At 45.8% G+C, this 22523-nt stretch overlaps 1 protein-coding gene across 2 annotated transcripts in view; it reads right to left on the bottom strand.

Moving 5' to 3' along the window:
* The window catches only part of ST6GAL1 (ST6 beta-galactoside alpha-2,6-sialyltransferase 1), a 41338-nt gene that overhangs the window by 18612 nt on the left and 203 nt on the right, over positions 1-22523 (bottom strand). Inside the window, exons 2-3 of one of the 2 annotated variants that reach the window (XM_039380142.1) lie at positions 14664-14788; positions 12031-12189 (exon numbers count right to left, since the gene is read on the bottom strand). The gene's annotated coding sequence lies outside the window, so the exon portion shown is untranslated. Of the gene's footprint in view, positions 1-12030; positions 12190-14663; positions 16624-22523 lie in introns of those variants that run through there. The other variant, XM_039380141.1, reaches the window with a different exon arrangement.

Below are 22523 nucleotides of genomic sequence, written 5' to 3'. Positions count from 1 at the left end.
TGCTGCTGTGCTGCCCAGCCACCCAGGATCAAGACCCCTCTGCAGCTGCTCCGTGTTTTGCCCGGTCCCAGCAGTCTCAAGGAGACAAAATCAGCCAAACCTGTATTCCTACCCTTCCCTCCTTTCCTCTGCAGATCCATTACCACTGCTCAACAGTGGGGATCTCAGAGAAAATCTCTTGGGGACTTCTGTGATGTTGTGAAAACTGACCACTTGCTTTCCAACCTTCTAAGGCAGTCACGAAGCAAGGACAGGGACTTTCTCATCCCACAACAGCTTATAGTTGTTTTTTACTGAGGCTCTTGGTGAGCAATCACACCAAAACCTTGAAAATTCAACGCTTCCCTCTCTCCATGCTCACCAACTTCTGAAAATGAGAGAAGAGGAAACAGGCAGATAGATTTGAAATGCAACTTCTGCAAACAGATGAGACCTCTTCATTAATTCTTAAAATATTTTACAGGTGTTAGTTATTATGATTACTGGTCTGAAGTAATGAATCCCACCAGAGTCTTTCTGAAATGCGATCACGTCCAATAAAACCTTTAATTTAAGCAATGATTTGAGATACCCCTGGGGATGGGCATATGCAGCAATCACATCTACCTGGTCTACTGCACCTCTCCTTGGTCCTGCCATTCATACATCAGCATCATTTACATGCAGTTTCCATGTGTCTGATCTATGCACAAAAGCTTTTTACTTTAGCAAGTTGTTCCTCAACCTTTTTTTAGATAACGTGATAATGATTTCATATTTAAACTTAGAGCACTTACATTTCTTTCCAGATTTCCTTCATTTATGCATTTCCATCTGTACCCACAACTGTGCCATGCCTGAACAAGAAGAAAGTTTTGCCCCTAGCTTTTGCTGGTGTATTTTTTAATGTTTTTATGCTCTCCTATATGAACATTCTATACTTCAACTACACCTTTACATTGTTTTTGTACATTCTCAGTGCTAACCCTTTCCTTCATCCAGCACCCTCTGTAAAGTACCTCTGAAAAGAGCAGTGGCTGGTAGCAGAGGCTGAATTAGTTTCCAGAAAAGTGTGTGGAAAAGAGGAAAGACATGGAGGTATAGGGCAGGAATTGATCTGTTCAAAATAAAATAACATACTCAAAGAAACTGAAGAAGAGAAAAAAATCTGAATTAAAAAAGTAACCTCAAAATTCCCTATTCCTGTCCCGGGGAAAAATATATACATCAAGATCTTTTACAGTATTAAACAAATTACAATCATGCCATTTTGCAGATGAAGAACCTATACTTTCCACATGCTTGACACACCAGATGACAGGTGAGGATGCATTTGTCCAAGCTAAAGGTCTGTCCCTCTGGAGCAGAGTTTCAGACCTGTCCCTCTACAGCAGAGTTTCAGATCTCTCTGATACCTTATTTAGCCCAGCCAGTTAATTCAACTGTGTGTATCACGATTTTGTAAATATATAAGCAGGGAAGGAAGGCTTGCTTTTTGGTGTGTTTTTTTTCCAAAACATCACTGTGCTGTGAAAATAAAACATCTGTTGAGCCATACATTTAAGTATTTCCAATGCCAACAAATAGAACAAAAAAAAAGTGAAGAATGAGGAAATTTTACATAGAGAAGGGAAAAGGGAAAGGGGAAAAAATAATTTTAAGTGAGAAACATGGTTAAATTTCAGACGATGCGTTAAGGAGCTATACAAGTCACTCATAATCAAATAAATCATTCCATTAGTCCTGCCTGCATTTAAAATTTCTGCATGTGCCAGAGAAAATATGCTGCTGTCACAGCTGAAAAAAATCCTCCAGGAGAAGAGGAGAGCCAGATTTTGGGGGGAGGCACGGGGGAAAGTTTAAGTGTGTGCTTCATTTTGGTTTTACATGTCAACAAACACTGGTATTTAATATAAGGTAGAAGCCTTCATTTCTAGCTGTGTCAGCCCTTTATTCCCCCTGTTTTTAGATCCTGTGTTGGTTTTTGCTGCCCTAATTACGAGGCAGCAGCTTTGCTTTCACTCCCTGCAAAGGTTCCACCAGGCACCTGCAGAACCACAGTCACCATGAGCCATCAAGAACCAAGGCAAGAGGTGACCCACACTACTGTGGCTTCCCACCTCCAGCTCCCACCATCCCAGGTGCCTGCACAGCTCTGGCCCAGGACCAGCACACACCAGGGCACAGTCTGAAATCAGCTTTAATAAACCACCTGACATTAACCAGTATGACAAATCCAGGGCACCTGAACTAGGCAACCTGTGCCCTGAGGATGTGCCAACAGTTATGGCTGCAGTGAGAAGCATCACAGGTGCCAGCAGCACCCACAGGGCTGAGACACAGCTTTCCCAGGAAGGGAGCCTCTGTTTGCTCTTGTGCTCAGGCCCAGACCAGAAGCAGACACAAACACACACATGCAAGGAGAGCTTCAACACTGACATACCAAGAGAGGAAGAGAGATCCACTGAAGAGTGTTTACAGTACAGCCATGCTGCTCTGATAGGTGATGACTGTCAAAGGGACAGTCCTCCTTAGCCTACTTGTTCAGAGACTGGCAGCCACAGAGGGACAACCTCCATTTTTGACACATGTATCACCCCTCACTCCAACATTGCCAAGAGAGCAGTGAACACCAAAAAGTGTGTCTTCTCCCTCTGCAAAGCCACAGGCTCTAACCATCGACCTGGGTCAGCAGTACCAGTCCCTGACCCTGCTGGCTAAGGGAGAAACAGGCTACTGCAGGGTCCTTTGCAGGTGCACCAAGATGGAAGGACAGTTTAAACTCTTAGGACAGGATAAAATAATTATCAAGGCATGCCATGGTGGAGAACACCACATACTGTTCCTTGCTTGGTGGCTTACTTGCTCAGAGGGACAGCATGTTTATGAACTCTGTAACAGGACCAAGCTCTCTCAGCTGGTGGGAACAGCACTTCTCCTTTACAAAATCCCACAGCCTGCTGAATTTTCCATGTTACCAATAATGGACACAAAGGAGACCTCATCTGCATGGGGTGTCTGCATGCCCCAGGCCAGCCTTGGGCTCTTGTAGCATGATCTCACTTGGATGCAGCTAGCTGGCCACCATGGGAGCTCTCAAAGTGCAGCTCAACACAGTAGCTGTTTCCAGACGGGCACATGCCCACATAAGCCTTGCTCAGTAAGACACTTCGAGACTACTGCTAGCAACAAACCTTTTCCATTTCTAAAGTCGCCAGTTCCACGTTCCATTGAAGAAACAGAAAGAAAGCACATCTTAGCATACATGAACAGCACCAATTCCCAAATTCACTGCTTTTCCTCCCATACCCAGACCCTGTGTGTCAGGACTTTACAAGTGAGTTTTTTGTTATCGGTCAACTTTACCACAATCATTCCCATGCTGAAGCTAACAGTAAAAATCCCCCTACCCTACTCCACCCCAACTTTAAAGACCAGGATGTGATCACTCATCTATGACTATTTACTTTACATGGAACATTACACCTTCAAATCAAACAAATCACTTTTTTCTCCCATCCAAGCCTGTGTTTCTCTACAAGGTTTATCTTTCAAAATGAAAGGGGAGCGCTTCTTTATCTGAAATAAACAGCATGTGGCAGGTCAACATTTAATGCCTCTGCAAATATCCTTGCATGCCAAGACATGTAATTGGTATTCCATGGCCCCAGGACAATAAATACACTGTGTGCCAGCTGCAGCCACACCACCCCTCAGGATAATATTTCTCTGACACCAGCCCTTTGCAGGTGGGCACGATGTCTTTCTGTTTCAAGGACAACGCAGTAACTTTACAACTTGAAGAGGATTCTAATTCAATTTAACTTAAGACCTAGCCTTTCACTAAGTGAAATAAACTTGCAGAAGTGTCCATCTATCATTCCTGGGTTTCAGTCCAACAGCACTACCAAGATTTGCTTTTCTCTACGTACCCAGAGCTCATGAGCTCAACAGCAGCCCTCCACCACATCAACTTCACTGGAAGAAACAATTAAGGTGGGAATTCTGGCTGTTGACTTCAGAAAGCACTATTCGAACTATTTACCCTATGTTAACCAAAACACTTCCCGCATTACATCTAAAAGAAATCACTTTTCACTAAGAAATCTGTATTTTATAATGTAAGAGACGCACAGATGTCAAGACTGTTCATCAAAAAAATATCAGATACTGGGAAAAAAAAGGCAAGTCCTGATGGCAATAAAGAGAGTACTAGAAAGGACACCCATTAGAGCCCATCAAACCAAATAACCACCAGAGAAATTGTAAGAACAACCATGTAACAAGCACTTCAATAACTTATTTGGCAAAAATCAAAGTAGTTCCCTTCTATGAAAGGAACTTGAGGCATGGAAGACAAATGGAAACATCAAAATGAGGGTTAACTATTTTATCTCTGATAGAAAAGGAGGCAGAAAAAAAATGTGCTACAATAATCAGACGTTTTTCTGTAAATAAAAACCACTTGCTTGCAGTCTCCCTAGCCACGGTGTTAGGAAAGCTAAATTGATATCACTTCTACCACACATCATCAGTTCCACTGGTTAAACCAAGACTGAAACGACCAGAGGAAAGCCAGGTGTAACCCAGCACAAGTTGTCAAGAAAGCCCTCAGTGTCAGGCTGCAGCAGAGCAGCTGAGGTAGCAGATATGCAGGAATCAATATCCCCCAAAGTCCTGGATATTGTTAATTGTTGAAGCAGCAGGCAGGTTCCCAAAGTCAGAATATCTGCAGTAGCAGATGTCAAATATGTGCTTTGCCAAGGCACGTCAGCGAGTCACATCCTTGTGCAGGGAGCTCTCAGCATGGCTTGAGTTCAGAGAGGAGTAACAGCAAGTGTTGCTCTGTTTTTCAAACACAGGTCTGACTGATTCATCCGGTAACACTATCTCCTTGTAGCAGCATTTCAAATATATCTGCTGTCAATAAGCCCACATGTATGTTGGTAGAGAAGTGACGCTGCCTAAATACAATTCAATTTTATGAATCACAGACAATATGTACAGCATAATTTCATAAATTGTAGACAAAATGCATAGCATAGCCATTTCTGGACACCTAGATATATTCAAAGACATTTAAAGAGATTAAGACACTCCCCCCAAAGTTTTACATATGTATTTATAAAAACAGAAAACATTAATGAAACTTTCCTGATAAAGCCTTCATTTGAAACCTCCTTCCCATTTTCTTCCCTCAGCATCTCCCCAGATGCTTAGGAAAGGAAAGCAGGTTCAGTAGTACCTCCTACTCAAACCCAAGACTATGTCCTCTGCTTAAGGATCCAGCATGGAGAACACTTGGCAGGAGCAAAGGGGTGCCTCTCAAACTAGTTGCAATGACCAACTCTTTGGTGGGATGGAGGACTGGCACAGCCTAGGAACCACCTCCAGCTGTAAGCTCCCAAACACAGCATGCCATGCATTTTGCAGCTCCACAGTGCCAGGTACAACCTAGCCAAAGAATTCCCTTTTTCTTCCCCCCTTACAAACGCTGGCAGCATCCCAGTGATGGATCAGTGTGGCTATGGGCATGGCATTAATTGATCAGAAGTGAAACAAATCTACACAATTGCTGGAGGGAGGTAAACACCAAGCTTGAAACACAGTCGGGTTCAGAGACACCAATAAAGGCCATTTTAGTGTCTGCCTATGTGATATCTCCAGCTCCCAGTGGTTTTAGTCTCCTTTCTTCTCCACCAGAAAACCAGACGTAAAGCCTGGAAAGCACTACCCATCTCCTGTCCCCAGACACGTCACACTTCCTACAGTCGGCACTTCAGAAACAAGTCTGGCAGCAGAGCTTGCAGATGACAACTGGATGGATCCCTTGTGGATCTGAGCCACACCTCCACCCACCCCTTGAAGCAGGCAGCTTTTTGTCCTCTGGTATTTAAGCACACAGAAACTCCACGCACATGGGAATTTGTGTTTCCTCTATGAAGGATGCCATTGTGCCATCCCTATGGCACTGCCTTACAGGAGGAACTTGGTCCCTACTCACAGCAGCAATGGCTCCTGAAATCAGCAGGACTTTGCTTTCCCAGGGTGTCACTAATGGTGGCCCGTCTTCCCTGGGTCTGTGTAGTGCCAGGGAAGAAGCACAGCCACAGTCCCCTTGTGTTTGCCTGTGCCTGACACACCTGTGGGAGGGCTCCAGAGGTGCAGCCAGCACGGGCTGAGCACATGAGCCTGGCACCAGCACAAGGGCCAAGCAGTTGAGTGTGCAGAGAGCTCCACATGGTGCCCAGCCAGGGGCATGAAACGCAGGACAGGGTGGCTGAGAAAGCAGGGAAAAAGGGAGACTACCAGTGAATCTCAGCACAAATATGTTTTTCATCAAAGCCAGGTAACAACTTGCAGCACGGAGAGAGACATCTAGACAGATAATTCTAACAAAAACATAAGGTACTCCCTAAAGCAGCAAAGGAGGCCCCAGACGTTTTTGCATCTCCTCCACTCAACATCGGCTCTCATACTACTTCTAGCACAAAATGTTTCTGCAGTCTTTCTCTGAGCCTCCCAGAGCAAGGAAAGATTCTTGTCTTCCCCCACAACCAGACAGCACTTGGTTGGATGAAGGGATGAGATATGGGAGGAGGAATGAGATATGAGGGATGGGAGGAAGATGTTATTGCCCAGAGCTGGACTCTTGCACACGAGCACATAAAGCTCTTCCTGGGCACTCAGTGCCACCTGGCCACAAAGACACCACACTTCCTCTTTCATTAAGAGAACTGCCCCCAAACACAGAAGTCAGGCATCTGTCATGCCTAGGATGGATGGCTTGGAAAGGGAAGGGAAGCTCAAAAAAGCACATGTAAAAAAATCAAGGGGGTGGGAGGGAGCATTCCTTATGAATTCCGTTGGAGTCGTGCTGCTGAGAAATGCAGTAACCCAAGTAGTTGGTTAGACCATTCTTGGAAAGTTTCTTTTTGTTGGTTTTCACCTGACTCCAACCCCCTTTGATCAGACATTGCTTCCGAGCAGGGATGGAAACATGGTGTGCATGTAGGTGACCAGCAGGTCAGCTTTGAAGGTGCAAACCTGACCTAAAGTACATCACTTAATCAGATTTATGCTGCACTGCTCTTCCTCGGGATCATTCTGAAGTCCAGCCAATTCTTTTATCTAACATCTCAACAACCCAGACACAGGTCAAAGAGTTCCAGTGGGGCTTCTCCCACCCCCAAAGAAGGAAACTGCACCACAGCATCAAACACTTGACATTAAGTTGAAACAAATATTTACCAGGAAGAAGTTACAGAATACTGTAAAACTTGTCTGTAAGCTGAGGCCGTGCAGCAAACACTACCTACAGTCATCTCTTACAACAACACACCTCAATGTACCACACAAGTAAGTACAAGTGCCAAAACCATCCACATCCCAGCAGCAGCATCCTGTGCAGACAAGGAACCTGTAGAAATCCAGCTGAGGTGTTCCACACGCACAGTGGTGGCTGCCAGCTGCTGGGGGTGACTCACAGAACACCTTGGGAGGACACCATGCCCTACTGCTCGAAAGCAAGAGCAAGAGACTCCCTACAGCAGTGGTCTCACATGCCACAAATCTCACACAGTGCTCAAGGCTGCGAGGGTGATCTCATGACACCTCTTCTTGCTGCTCAACATCCCATTCAAGCTCAAAGTGGAAAAGCACTGGGCTTGAAATTCACTGAACTTTAAACAAGGCTGACTTTTGATCTGGCTCAGACAAGCTTTAGATGAAAAGTTATTCATTCATTTTATTTAAACAAATCTGCCTACCTTTACTCCAGCACACTTCAAAGGGACAAGTTTTTAAGTAGTTCATTTGGCAATGCCATCACAGTCTCATGGGAGCTGATGATCCTTCATCTCCTTTTTCCTTCCTCTTCCTGCCAAAAGGATCCCTTTGGATCCTTTGGTACAGCAATGTAGCTCACTCTCCTCTCCACAAGCTCCCCTCCAGGTTCTCAGGATGGGAGCTTGGCTGCTACTACACCATGTTTTAACCTCGCACAGGCATCTGAAGGTACAAAGTCCTGGATATCTCTTGACAGGAGGAACACAATTTTTTTTCCTTCCTCATGCCATCATACCAGTATCCCCTGAGGCTAAACTAGCAGAGAACCCCCAAGCCCAGGGTGTGGCAGTTAGAATATCTCCTCTCACATAGGAGGAACCACAACATTCTAGTATGAAAGCAAAGAAAAACAGCAGGGAAGCCTAGCAGAGTTGTCTGAAACTATTTTGTTTGTGGTTTTTTTTTTGTTTTGGGGGAGGGGGTGCACGTGTGTTTTGTTTGTTTGGATTTTGTTTGGGGTTTTTGTGTTTGTTTGTTTTTTGTGGGGTTTTTTGGTTGGGTTTTTTTTTATTATTATTTTATTTTTTATTTTTATTTTCAAAAATCAGGTCAATTCAGCTAAGGTGGTTCTGCTTCCACTGAGACTTGTATTGCTCTCTCTCTTGGATTTATAACAAATACACATACTTACATACTTACACACATATCCTCAGCTATTTTTAAGTTAGGAAATAATGCATTCATAATACAGAGATATTGCTGAAATAAAAGCCTTTTCACAGGTTGTCCAACATGCATATAGGCCAGAGTTGTATGTTGTCAAGGGAAACCACTTTTACAAAGTGTTATCTCTGAACTTTCCTTCTTTATTCTAAACAAGTATAGAAATCTAGTTAAAATGCATCAGCCTGATGAATATTTTCTGAAGTCTGCTAGAACAGCAATTTTTAATTTTTTTTCCCCCCAAAGTACAAGGCTAAAGAAAATTACAAGCCTGACCCAGTTTACAGGTTCCTCCACTTTGGGTTGTGCATAAAGTCTTATTTTGGCTGGATCTCTGTATGGCATTATCTGCAGCCACCTCAATGAGGGAAAGCATTAGTGCTTCAGAAACTTGCAGCAAACCTCCCATGCCCCTTTTGGGAGCTCTTTAAAAGCTGAGTAAACAGAGCTCTTTCAGAGATCTCAGCAGATTAGGGCCCAAAGAGGTAAAAAACCATTTGCATGAGAGCAGGGAAGCAGAGCAGAAGTTTCCCACACACTTGTTTCGGGGCGCCAGCTCCCCCGAACCCTCTGACTTGGGCAGGTGCTGCTGCCGGGGCAGAGGGAGGCCTGTGCTCTGCACTGCTGCTCACACGCCCAGCACGGCCCGATCACACGCGCTGCGGCAGCAACAGCGGGTTCAGCGCTTGCCACTACCAGCAGTGGTACTCAAAGAGCTATTTTAGGAGACCAAGGATGCACAGCGCCATGTGGAGCAAGGGAGGAGGGCTGGAGGTGGATATACACGCTACCTGTTAGGAACCAGGTGCATTCCTGGTGTGTCTGCATCTCCAGGACTCTTCTCTTCCTCCTAGGAAATCCCCCCTAAGGCCCTTCACATCCTTTCCAGCATCTGCATTGCACAAGGCGGGTACCCTAGTTTCTGTGGCCTTTCCCCACCAGGAAAGTGTGCAGGAAGCTGCTTTCCTGCCATAGTGAGATTCCACCTCCAGCCCTCCTCCCATGCTCCACAAGCCTTTCTTCTTGGAAGTCCTTTCCTTATGAGCATTTTTGGATCCGAGTTGGGGGGAAAAGCTGACCACTGTATGCAGTGCCTGTCCTGAGCTCACGTCCTCTACTCACCATGGTGTTTCAGAGCTAATGCAGGAGTCCCACAAAATGCTTCAAGTGCAAAGCAATGTCTGAGAACAGCGTCTTCTGCCACAGCAAGGACTTCATGTATGTAAAAGAGTAGAAGCCATGAGTATATAGAAACAGGCTGCCAGAGTGACCACAGAGCCATACGCACCAACAGCCAGCTCCTGATAGAGAAGCTGCCCCAAAGTGCTGGCAGTAGTGGGGCCATCTCTAAAGCACACACAAAACTGCAGCAAAAACAAGCAGATGGGTTAGCACTGCACTTCAGCACAAGCACACAGAATTAACTGCTCTTACACAATACGATTACATCTGCGTCATCCCGTTATTGTGAAAGAAAACTGTATTTTAGTACGTGGTCGAAGGTTTTGCTGATCACACTCCACTGGTCTGGACACCCACCTTGGGAAGCCACTGCTAAACCTGGACTCGACGCACCGAAGCTCATCTCCTCCACCTTCAGCCACCCAGACCCAACACATAACATCCTCTTTTCCAACAGGTAGGCTCTGCCCCCTTCTAAAGGGGGAGAGGGTCAGAGGCTCCCACACAGCCACAGGGAGCACTGGGACATGAAGGGGGTGTGTACCAATTTTTGGTTTTACTTCTCTATTTCAGATGTACCCAAAGGAGGAAAGAGAAAAGTCCCTCTTCCGTTTAAATTATTAACATATGACAGCATAACTGCTGACAAGAGGGTTAGGCAGACAGAGAGGTACAGATATTACAGACCAAATGTATCACTTTGCTGGTTTTCAAATATCCAACTCCCACAGCAGCCTTGGCATATTGCAAGCCACACCTAACCAGGCTGCCTAGTCTGAAACTGTACTTAGTAACAGGGAGCTGGGTTTGCTGTTCAGGAGGAAGACTTCCGAGTGTTTTGAAAGGGGCTAGAGATTTCATTCTGGCACAAATAGAAGGTGACTCTTCAGTGTTACCAATGCACATTAAGAGAAGGATATCTGCACTAAAAGTGAATCTGAGTTTGAAAGGTTTGGTCTTGGATTTCAGAGGAACAAGGAAGAAAAACAGAACTACCCCCCCCCCCCCTTGTTTCCCAAGAACAACAACAAACGAGAAGTTTTGCAGGGGCTGAGCTCCATGGCTGACCTGCTTCTTTAACCTCTATTCTACACCCAAATCCTACCTAACTAGAAGTCAAGTTGTCTCCAGCTTTGTTTTCTTTTCCCCATGAAAAGAACAACTGCCAGAGATGCCCAAGGCAACGTGCCACATTTTTTCTTTTCCACTCACCCACCTCCCGCAGTGTGTTCCCACTCCTGCCAGTGCTCCCCAGGCTCCATACAGCTCTTTCTTGATCTCTGTGCAAATTTTGGCTGCTCTCTGCCCTCTTTGGGGATGGAAATCCAGCAGCCTCCAAGCAAGCAGGCTGCTGGAGCTCCACCACCCCTGCCCAAGCGTTTCAGTTTGCAATGCTAAAGGTAACACAACACTGGGAGGGACAAGTGTTCCTCAGCCAGAAAGGAAGAAAGGGTGGTGCATGTTCCATATTAAAGATTTAGGTTTTAAGCAGAGGAGAGGAGATTAGCATGTTTCCAGCAGAAGAGGAAGTGGGGAGCAACAGCTGGCACTCCTCATGCCAGCAATTTAAGGATCTAGAGAAGCAGCTATACAACAAGGTCTTCCCAAGCCTTCTTCACACATGAAAACAGGTATAAACCCAACACTTACATTTGCAGTTGCCTCTAAAAATGCTCCCTACCAAGTGAGCTTTCCCGTGCACGAGAGAAAAGTGGGGTCCCAGCATCAGCACCTTCCTCAGTCACTGCAATGGCTCACATGACCCAACCTTTTGAACTAGCTCATCATTTCTGAGGGCAGCTCCGAAGCCTTGCAGTGCTGGGATAAGGGGCAGGATGCCAGCGGGGAAGGGTGATAGACAGGGATAGAGGCATCACCACCAAAAGCACTTCAGACATGACAGCCCTGAAAGCAGGCAGCTAATTACTGTAACCGAGAACCACAGGCAATATCCCCAGAGGGTTTCTATGGAAAGCCCTTACCAAAAGGAGCCCCAATACACATCTTATATTCATTTTACGCAAGGCAGAATAAATACTGGATCTCAGACACTTATCTCTGGCACACTACCAATATGTCTCAGCTTCTACAAGGGCTCCCACAAGTAGCAGAACAAATCTTTTATTTTGCTTTAAAAGAGAAATATAGGATAGTTGCAAAGGGAATAGCAGAGAACCCTTCTCATTTTCTTTACCACCCTCCCAACTCTGCAAGCAACACGAGACAGCCCTAGCGCAAACAGCAGTGCCTCTGAACGTACATGGCCTTGTCACGCCAACAGCAGTCCTGCTCCTGCTGCACGCATGTGGAAGTGAAAAAAGGGACACTGAAAAGAAAAAGAAGAGCCATGGTCATCACCTTCATCTCCAGGTTCCCTTGCTGCCCACAGCAGTTCCTTGTCATTCCCTTCCAGGCAGCAGTAGGTTGCCAGGTAAGATCTGTAGGAGGTGCCACCACAGGAAGCACATCCATGCAATTCTTCATGCTCTCATGTCCCTCTTAATCGAATTCTCTAGCCTAGGAAAGAAATCAAGATGTTAGACAGCTACATCAGACTGATCAGAAATCACCGGACAGGGGACTACAACCACCAGCCAGGACCACACAGCAAATAGGCAGCAACACAGAAACACTAGAGCAAATACTGCTGTGCCCACACCACAGGCAACGGTATCCTGGGTAAGATCAACAATCTCTTTAGAGCTGCCAACGCCTCTAAACATAACCTGGGCTTGAGTAAAACAGCACACAGAGCCTTGTTTTGAAGGCGAAATCTGCTGGTGAACACCTGCTGTCTGCAGAACTTCCCAGAGTCCAAAGCCAGGAGCCAGGGGCAGGGAGAGCTGGTAATATTGAGATCAGGGCAGAACAACTCACCCTTAGTACTGGGGCTATGAGTCCCTAAGGAGTTCTGAGCAATACAACCTGTACAAACACATGTGCAAAGACCCTCTTGAGGATCCCTCTCCCACTGAACCATCCATAGCAAAAACCACTGCCTACCCTGACACAACAGAGCAGTGATGCACTGCATTTAACTGATGACTCTTGCTGGAAACACAAAAGAGCCTTTACAGAGTTTATATTTCTAACCTCTCCCCTACTTCTAAAAGTAATGCAGTGTAACTGCAGCATGTGTCCTAAAATCCTCTTAAGTAAGACATTAATCACAAGACTGTTCAGCAAGTGAGAGCACACAGTCTGCTCAGAAAAAGCTGCCTCCCATAATTATCCTGCCTTGGGCAAGTTTCCAGTGTATGCGCCTGGCCCGGCATATGTTTCACCTGAGTCCAGCAGCTCAGGTTTCTGCTCTCAGCAGGGAACCCAAACACACACAGCTTAGGAAGAGGTCCCAGTATGTCCTTAACTCAAATTAATGCCAGCATGAACCATCCAAGGACCCTAATGCATTGCAGTACACCATGGCAGGGGAGGGAAAGCAGTAGCATGAAGGAAGACGAGCTGTGCAAATTATGGCTAATCCAATCTCTCACTCAGCAGCAGTCTCACCCAGGCATCATCCCAGTAGGATCTTTTTCCACAACTACCAAATTAGCAGAAGTTTCTCACTGCTTTCCTTGGAAAAGATATTACAAAGACCAGTATTTTCACTTCAAATACATCTTGCTCGAGACAAATTCAACTTCCTTGATCCTCCTCCCCAAACCAGAGCTGAAGAATTGCTCATTTTTCCAGTGAGTAACACCAAAGTAGCTTCTACATAGGCTTTTTTTAAGGGGGTAGTTTTTGCAGCTTATCTGCTCTGAACCATTACACCTACTTTTTGACACACGCAGCTAATAATCTCCTGGTAACCAGCTATAAAACAAATTTTATTAGAACTACTAATAACACCAACAGCTAAATTCAGTTTTCAGAAAGATAACAAGCGCAACTACAGAGAAGAGGTAGAATGTATCTGGACATTTGGAGAGGGGATGGGGTTTTTTGGTTGTTTTGTGGCTGTTTTTTCTCCTGCAGTTTGTCTTCATGAAACATAAAAGAAAGCAAGCCAAGGTTGTGGGAGGGCTAAGAGATGTTCAAGGACCAGAAAGACTGAAAGCTCTCTAGGAGACGGCAGCTTAGGAATCTGGCAAGAACTGAAATGGGCTAGAAGGAGCAATACTGGAAGAAAAAGCAGGTTTCTTGGAGCTTATGGTTAGACAGGAATTTAACTGAAGAAAATGTTTTAAAACAACTTCAAGACTGTGACACCATTAAAACATGCAACAGCCTGTGGGGCAATCTCAGGTGGGGAAAAGCAGGACATGATAACCTTCACTCCCAGCCTGAGTGTTTTCACTTCAGAAAAACAGGCAGTGATGGACAAATCCAGCCATAGAACCCTGCCCACCAGCACAGCCTGTGCTTACCAAAACCCTGGCAGGTGGCCTCCTTAGGGCAACCATGGTGGCTCATGCTCTCCAAAAGTCATTACCACCACCATCCCAAAGTCCCCAGCACCAGCTGGTCCAGAACAGCACATGCTAGGGCTGCATGACTAGGGGACACAGGGGCTGGCAACATGCTCACAGCTGCTCCCTCCACTTACTGGAAACCCTGTGCAGTGTTCAATCGCACCTCAGGTTTGTTTTCTTTCAGATCAGGGAGTTGTGGCAACCAGGGGAGATCCACATGGGTAGGAGCTGGGAAGAAAGACCTGAGATCTCCTGGCAGCAGTGACCAGTTTCATCAGCTCCGCCGCCGATCAGACATAGACGAGGCGCTGAGCAGGTCACGCGCTGCCCGATGAGGGTCCTGACAGATGGGGAGGGCTGAGGCTCAGCCTAGACCCTGCTGAAGCAGAGCTAAGCCGTGAGCAGAAGGGGTTGGGACAGAGCCCTTTCCTGCCCCGCAGGCTCCAAGGCAGCCACCCCACTGCTCAGCCGTGGTGCACCCATGGCAGGCCATGACGGTCATGCCTGAGGGCACTTCACAGATGTGAAATGCAGGCAACAATTAGGTGAAAAATTAAGCATTTCAAACATCACCTGCAGGGCTTGACGTGCAGTCCTCATCCAGTGTAAAATCTCAGCTCAGATGCTGCGAAGGAATAGTGGGGAGAAGAAGTAATTTCTGCAATATCTCAAAAAATGTGAAACTTCCAGAGTGTTGTCTGCATGGACAGATGGAAAGAATCAAGCCAAATTAACGTCAGGAATTAATTTTAAAAGTATGAGTTAACATGCATTAATGACCTTGGTACACCCCCACATCTGTAGCCATGGTAAGCTTAAATTTCCTTCATTCCTATTCACTTCCAGCATGAACTAAACTGATTTTAATTAAGTGTCCACACTGAAACTTCACATCACTTCTGACATCAAATTTTAAAACTAATCTTTAATTAAACTTTCTGAATTTTTCTCCTTAGATTGCAAACATATGATCCGATCCTCTATCTACCTAATTAAACAATCCATCCATGAATATCTAATAAAATAGTTACCCAATTGCACTCCCTTAATAACTAGGAACACTTCTCAACCTTAGAGCACATAGTTCAACTGAAAGATATGGGTGTTTTGCAAAGTGATTTACAAAGTGATAAGAAGTTTCCAAAACTGAGAGTGGGAAAGCAGAGGTGAGCTACACCACACTGGAAAATTAAATTTTCCAGGTGCAGATTTGAAGGAGTTTCCCTTTGTTTTTAAAATCACACTTCTAACCACATTTGAAATTGCTGAGCCACATCCACAGGGCTTAAAATAATTCCCAGTCCACACCCACGCTATTATATATAAAAGAATAAAATAGAAGACAGAATTAGTGACTGCTCTGAAAGCCAGCAGATAGAGCCAAAGAAAATTAGATTCTTTCCATGCAGCTTTCCCTCCTTTCTGCACTTTTCAGACCCCTCTGTTAAAGCAGGCCATGGTTCATGCACACATCACATGGAGCCACTGCTCAGTGCCAAATATACAGCACTTTTTCAGACTCCTCCATCTACAGGTGAGCTGCTCAGTCTGCAAGATTCAAGACGGCTGTCCTTTAAGCACAGGTTAAATTAAATTCGAAGAGCCTGAAAATGCCAATGATCCCTCACTTTGTAGGATGAGCAGAAAGCCTGACTAACCCATCACACAAGGCATTCCTGAATTAAAGTGGCCTTCCAGCGCTGCTCTTCTTTCCTCTCCAGCTGGGCACTCCCACGTCTCTCAAAATACCCTTTCATGTCACAGGCACAAGCAACACCTATTTCTATCAATCCCGTTTTTGCCTTTGGGAATCCCCCTGCCTCCAATACTAAAACACATCCAGGGGACTATTTCATCTCTGCTCCCGACTCCTTCAACCTGAATCCCATCTCTGTTCCACTAAAATCTGCCCCTGCAGCATTTGTTGGAGATCCCTTCCATGATGCCTTTTGTTCAGAAAGGTGAAAGGCAGCTCCTTAGGCAGTTACAAACTCCACAAAATACCAAGCTCTGGAAGGACTTTGTTAAGATACAACCCGTCGCTCTTTTATGATCTTCCCAGGAAAGCACTACTCTTTCATGAACAGACCCATTTGTGAAAAGTGAATTTCAAGACTGCAGGAACAGCTGTTAATAGGAAACAGGCTTCATATTCACAGACATCGTTATCTGGATGAGAGCAAAATCCATCCAGCACCTTCTCGACTCTCATAAAACATACATATTTCATGTCAGGCTCACCTGTGCAACACCAGCCCAGAGAAACCAGAACATAACATTTCCATTTCTGCAACATTTCTGCTAATGCACCTCACAAAGTGCCTAACTCCCTGATAATTATTTACACAGAATCTCTGCTGGACAAATAAGAGCTGGGTGAAGAACTAATATCAATTTATATAAAAATATAAACAACATAAAAAATATATACAACATAAAAAGATATATAGCTCCAGAGAATCATTCTAGAATGGTTTAGGTTGAAAGGGATCTCAAAGATCATCTTCTTCCAACCCCCTGCCATAGGCAGGGACACCTTCCACTAGACCAGGTTGCTCGAAGTCCCATCCAACCTGGCCTTAAACACTTCCAGGGATGGGGCAGCAACAGTTTCTCTGGGCAACCTGTGGCAGGGCCTCACCATCCTCATAGGAAAGAATGTTTCCCTAATATCCCATCTAAATCTACTCTCAGTTTGAAGCCATTCCCCCTTGTCCTGTCACTTCAGGCCCTTGTTAAAGAAAAAAAAAAGGCCCTCTCCACCTTTCTTGCAGGCTCCCTTCAGGTACTGGAAGGCTGCAATTAGGTCACCCCAAATCCTTGTCTTCTCCAAGTGAACAATCCCAATTCTCTCAGTCTTTCCTCATAGCAGAGCTGCTCCATCCCTCTAATCATTTTGGTGGCCTCCTCTGGACGTGCTCCAACAGGTCCATGTCCTTCCTGTGCTAGGGACCCCAGAGCTGGAAGCAGCACTGCATGTGGGGTCTCACACAAGCAACAGTGAGATTACCTTTATCCCAGCTATTACAATCTTGTATGTCTAATTTCTAATTTCTTTAAGACCCCTTGCAAGCACAAAGGATGGCAGGATTACAGTCAGGTCATCAGGATAATCAAGAATTTACACAGTTATTCTCCACCTCTGTACCAAAGTTATGTTATGTATGTATGGATGTAGTTAAGTTATGCAGAACTAAACCTTTGGGGAAAGAGAAGAAAACCCTAAACCCAAACAAATAAATAAACATTAAACAACCCAACTTATATAACAAAGGATCATGCTCAAATTTTCAGTCTTGCTAGGCAATGCAACTCAGCATGAAGGCATCTTCTCTGAGCAGTCAAGAGATTTTTTTTTATTTATTTATTTTAAATGCAAACTAATTGCTTTCGAGGTGCTCTGTGCCTCAGCTGCTGTGTTCAGAAGGCACAGAGCTTGCACACTTTCCTGAGGATTCTGCATTACAAACAAACGTAGGGGTAGGAAAAAAAAAGTCATTACTCTGGTACTGCCCATTAAATGTTTTTCCAAGGTAAAAAGCAGGTCCTTGAGACGAGCATGAGGAAACCAGGACTACAGATTTCTTTTAGTTCCCAGGAGATCCATTTTAGAAAGCAGCTATCATTGCTGCATGACTGCCATGGAAATTTTTATTGTCATCCCATCCCAGTGAGTATCACCACACTCTCCCCACAGACTCGGGACTCCGTTGGCACACACAGGTTATCTGCAGAAAATCCAGTGAACGAAGTCAGGCTGATTGGAACACCTTTGGTTTCCTAATCAGCAAGTGCTGTACCACAAAGACAAAGGCAAGCCATAATGCATATTAATAAATTAATCCCTGCTGTCAGCAACTGCTATTTTTCTGCAAAATTTTACAGTTGAAAATCCAAACTGCTGCAGCCATCCTAAGAGGATGGATGCAACACTGATGAGGGGAGCATTAGCTTGTTTCCCTCACCCCCAGAAATCCCAGGCACAAGCCAGGGCTTCGTGACAAACACTTCTGCCAGTGCCAAGGGACCCGCTGAACAGCTCAGTATGCACAACACAGCCAGCCAGATTGGCATCCTGTGCCGAATGCTTCGGGTTCTACACTTCCTCCGGCAGCACCGAGGTATGCACCAGCACCAGCCTCCCTCAGTTCATTTGCAGTAGCTGCCAGTTCCCAGAGGGAACACAGATCGGGAGCACAGAAGAATGTCAGCACAGTCTGGTACAGAGTTCTCTTCTGCGTGTACTAATGCACCATTCCCAGGTAAAGGAGTCTGGGGCACAGGAGACAATATACAAAAGCAAAGGCCTCCCTGCACTTCAGCATCCTGCTGGTAAAAGGGGGGATATTCTGTGCAGTGTTTCCATTTTAAATAAAGGTCTCGCAAACAGACCTTTTTTTAGCTATTACAGAAAAAGAAACAGCCAGATGCTGTGTTGCAGCTTTCTGCACAACCTCTGCCTGAGAACGGACATTGTGGTAACTTGTGAGCAACAGACCACAAGGAAATATTTAAGAACATCTGATGACTTGCTGGGAGAGCTGAAAGTTCAGAGACACCCCAAGCCAAGCATCTCAGGCAGCTTCCAAATGCTGCAGAGGGACCAGCAAACCCAAGCTAGGCAGAGGCACCACTTGGAACCTGCTGAGACAAAACCAGAGGACAGACTTCCTCTGCTCTGGTTTCACGAATCCCCATTCTGGTTTCACAGACAAGCTCCTGGACCATGTGCAGTCTACTGGTACGTGCTGGGAAGCACAAGCACACCAGAACAGGCACTTCTTGTTGCTTCCCATCATTCTTCAAACCAAGGGATCTATCCTGCAGAGCTGAAATCATGACAGGTAGGAATGGGTTTAAGTGCTGCCTTAAAACAACCGAGTCACTCTTTTGCAGACCTAGTTCTGGATTCTCCTTTTTATCATCGTTCAGCCCCTCACTCTGGAATCAGTAGGAAAACTCATCTGTAACAAGCAGATATGCATTAACATCAATATCATCAGTGACTCGCAGGGAGCGGTTTTACGGAAGAAGCTTTGGGTTTACATCTCACTTAAGGCTGAGCTTGCAGCACATACTTCAGAAAGGCAATAAAACTTCTTTTTTACCTATAAGCAAGTGGCTCAAATATGTACGTTTTTCCAAGGTTTTTAATCACACAAGTGATAACAATGATCTCTGTTGGCTAGACATCTAAGAGCACTTTATACTGAAAGCATCTTATTTCATCTTCTAGCTTTTTCATCAGCACAATTATAATAAAAAGAACATTCAAAGGAACCACTTATATTTCACACTTCATTGACAAGTTACCAGTCAAGCAGCGCAGACTTCAAGCACATCTGAAGTCACCAGGAATTTTAGTAAATCTCTACATAATCTCAATGAAAGTGTTCTTCAAACACAAAGATCGCCAGAAGCTGGGCCACCTTACACTCAGAAACAAAGCCCATTCTTGCTGAAGCAGTTATAGTGAAAGCTGGAATATGTAGGTCAGCAATCTAAGAAGGGCTATGGTTAAGACAAAGTATCAGATTGATTCATAATGCTCTTTGATTGCTAATCCTGTGCATAATTGTGATTTACATCACTCTACCAAAATCTGAGGGCTATGGAAAAGACTCGTGCACTTTTTAGAAGATCATCAAGACAATTCTGTCTGATCTTTCACTGTGAAATTTATGAGTGTTGAGTAGAGAACAGGAAAACGACATTTTCACCAAGAGCTGTGTGCACCACTGAGCACAAAGGGAGGAGGACCATTACTCAGTGGCATCATTCCTGCCCTTCCCAAAGCTGCCAATGCAACAGATCAAGGGTGTCAGGAGAAGCACTGGACATCAAAGAACTTGAGTTCGAATACCTCCTCCACCTCAGTCAGCCTGCAAGCAAAGGGCAGGACAACCTGACATGGATTTGGGCCAGCACCCATTACCATCCTCCAGTTCTTACAGCCTGGAGCAAGACAGGAGCTAGGTGAGATATGTGCTGCCAAGTGCCTGTGGTTAAAGGCGCCAGTACGGGCAGTGCCATGGACACACTCCCTCCAGCACAGGGCTGCCCTTCAGTGTCCCTCCGTCCTCCAACAGAGGCCAGCAGGGACATAAGCCTCTGAATATACAGTAATCTGCTTCTGCAGCAGTTTCTCTTGCACCACTGTCTCAAGGACAGAGTTAAGATACGAAACATTACAAGGTGCATTTGCTTTGCCCTTCATTAGACCACCCCTGTCCACCTCATACTGGCACCTCTAATTCCTCCCATGCATTTTCCACTTCTGCAGGAGATAACTCTGCCAGCAGTCACTGCAAACCAAGGTTTAAGTACTTGCCTATTTTGTCCCTAGAAAACTAGGTCTCTGAGAACAATGATACACCTTCATTTCCACTGTTTGGTTTTAACAAAATTAGAGTATTTGCAAACAAACAGTAGCCACCAGAGCAAGCAACTTGCTCATCAGAGATTCATCAACACCTTTATGTCAAGGAATTAGGTAGAGATGATCACATATTTCTCCTGTTTTCTGAAACCTCACATTTGCTGCCAGCAGAAGACACGTACACGCCCAGCTGAGCACTGCAGCTCCAGTGGTTATGCGGCAGCTCACTGCACTGGGGGTCCATCTCCATTTTCAGGCAAGTCACCTCTTTTGTCAGAGGCACACATTTTGGCACTAAATGAAGGAAAGAAAGCCAGCAGATAGATTTGTGTGGAACCAAGCTGCACTCCTGCATAGCTGTCCTGTCCCCAACACTGACAGCAGCTGCGCCAGAGGTCCCCCAGCACACACCTCAGCACTGCGGAGCTGCTTGTCTCTGCAGCACCATCACCAAACCAACTCATTTGCTAAACCAGAAGGAAATAGATGATTTACCTGGACTCAGCACCTCCATCACCTCCAGAGCAGCAGCTTGTGCCACAGCAAGGAGAGCAGTTGTCCAGAGCAAAGGAGCCCAGGAGACAGGCTGTCTGTTCTCAGAGGTCCCCAGGTCTGCTGACTTCAGCCCCTCAAGCCCTCACCCTCCAACATTAAGAACTGCAGCTCATAAGGAAAGTTTGCCTCATTAGACACTGTTGGCCTCTGTCCCAGGGGCCTTCTGGGGAAGATTTTTCCTGGTAATATTCTTCCTCCTAAGGAACAGTTAGCATCATTCCTATCTATATGAACTCCTCACTTATTTAAAGCTTCACCTAAACCTTCCCTGACACAGTGAGGAAGCACAAGGGATGTGTGTTTGTTACCTTGTCCTGGACCCCAGCAGATGAGGGCAACTCTCCAAGATGCACAGCAAAGCTCAATAAAATAAATGGTTTAGCAGCAAAACCCAAGGACAGAGAGCTGTCCCTTTTCCCCTCAGTAACACGTGCCCCATTCTGCTGGGGTCTCCTTCCACAGACTCCTCTCTGAAAGCAGGAGGATGATGTAGGCTTGAATCACTGTCCTCCATACATTTAAGGTTATCCCAGCTCAGAAAAATGATTCCACAATCTTTTGTGTGAGGAGCATTATAAAATCCCGCTAGGTTAGCTACCAGTCTTAAGGCAAGTGCAGTATTGTAAGCATGCCACTAAAGGAGGAGTTGCACATAGCAAGTTAGATTCATTCCTCACATATTTACAGGCAGCTCTGGTTTCTCACTCCCTCACAGCCAGGAAAATGTCCTGCTAGATCCAGCTGCCCCACGATGGCACCTTTCCGCTCTCAGATATTTGTTTTGACACTGTCCGTCGTTAGATCCAGTTGCATCAAGCGGATATGGAAACAGCAAAGAGCAGCAGCAGTTCCCACTCCTTCAGCCCCTGCTCCCCTTCTACCGCCCTGATTTACCGGGGGCTCATAAATACAGCAATAGAGATTTGCCCTGAAACAAAAGCCTAGAGCACGGCAGAAGACACGAATTATTCACTCTCTCTGCAGCCTGACCTGCTGTGCGCTATTAAAAACGAATGCAGCTACTTCTAAAATTACTCAGAGCGTGTATCCCTTGCTACAACTCGCAGGTCCGTGCGGGCTGACCCAGGCCAGCAAGGATCTGTCAAAATTTAGGCGAGGGTAAGCACAAGCCGGAGGGAAGGCAGAGGCCGCGATCTGCCTTATCCCCCGCCCATCCTCTCTCCCTCAGTGGCGGAACCGCGCGGACTCCGCGCCCACCACCGACTTTTGTGCTGGCAAAGCCCCGCCGAGCGGGGAGAGAAGCTGGGGCAGGGGGGACGGGGAGCCAAGCAGCCACGGCCGCACACGTCTGTCGCTTCGAAGTTTATATTGATGGGGTTATAGGGATAAATAATAATAAGAATTAATAAAGTTACGAGTTGGCGCTCGTCCGCCCGGCGCCGCTCCCCGAAGCCCACCCACCCGCGCGGGTCCGCCTCACGCCGAAGCCGAAACCCCTGAGGGCGGCGGGTCCGGGCTGGGCGCGGCCCTTCCCGCCC

This window comes from Pipra filicauda, unplaced genomic scaffold, assembly GCF_003945595.2.
Source record: "Pipra filicauda isolate LSUMZ 115617 unplaced genomic scaffold, ASM394559v2 scaffold186_size1760508_pilon, whole genome shotgun sequence".
In the NCBI taxonomy this organism is placed as follows: domain Eukaryota; kingdom Metazoa; phylum Chordata; class Aves; order Passeriformes; family Pipridae; genus Pipra; species Pipra filicauda.
The sequence above is the reverse complement of the archived record's forward strand: the minus strand, read 5'-3'. Positions and strand labels throughout refer to the sequence as shown.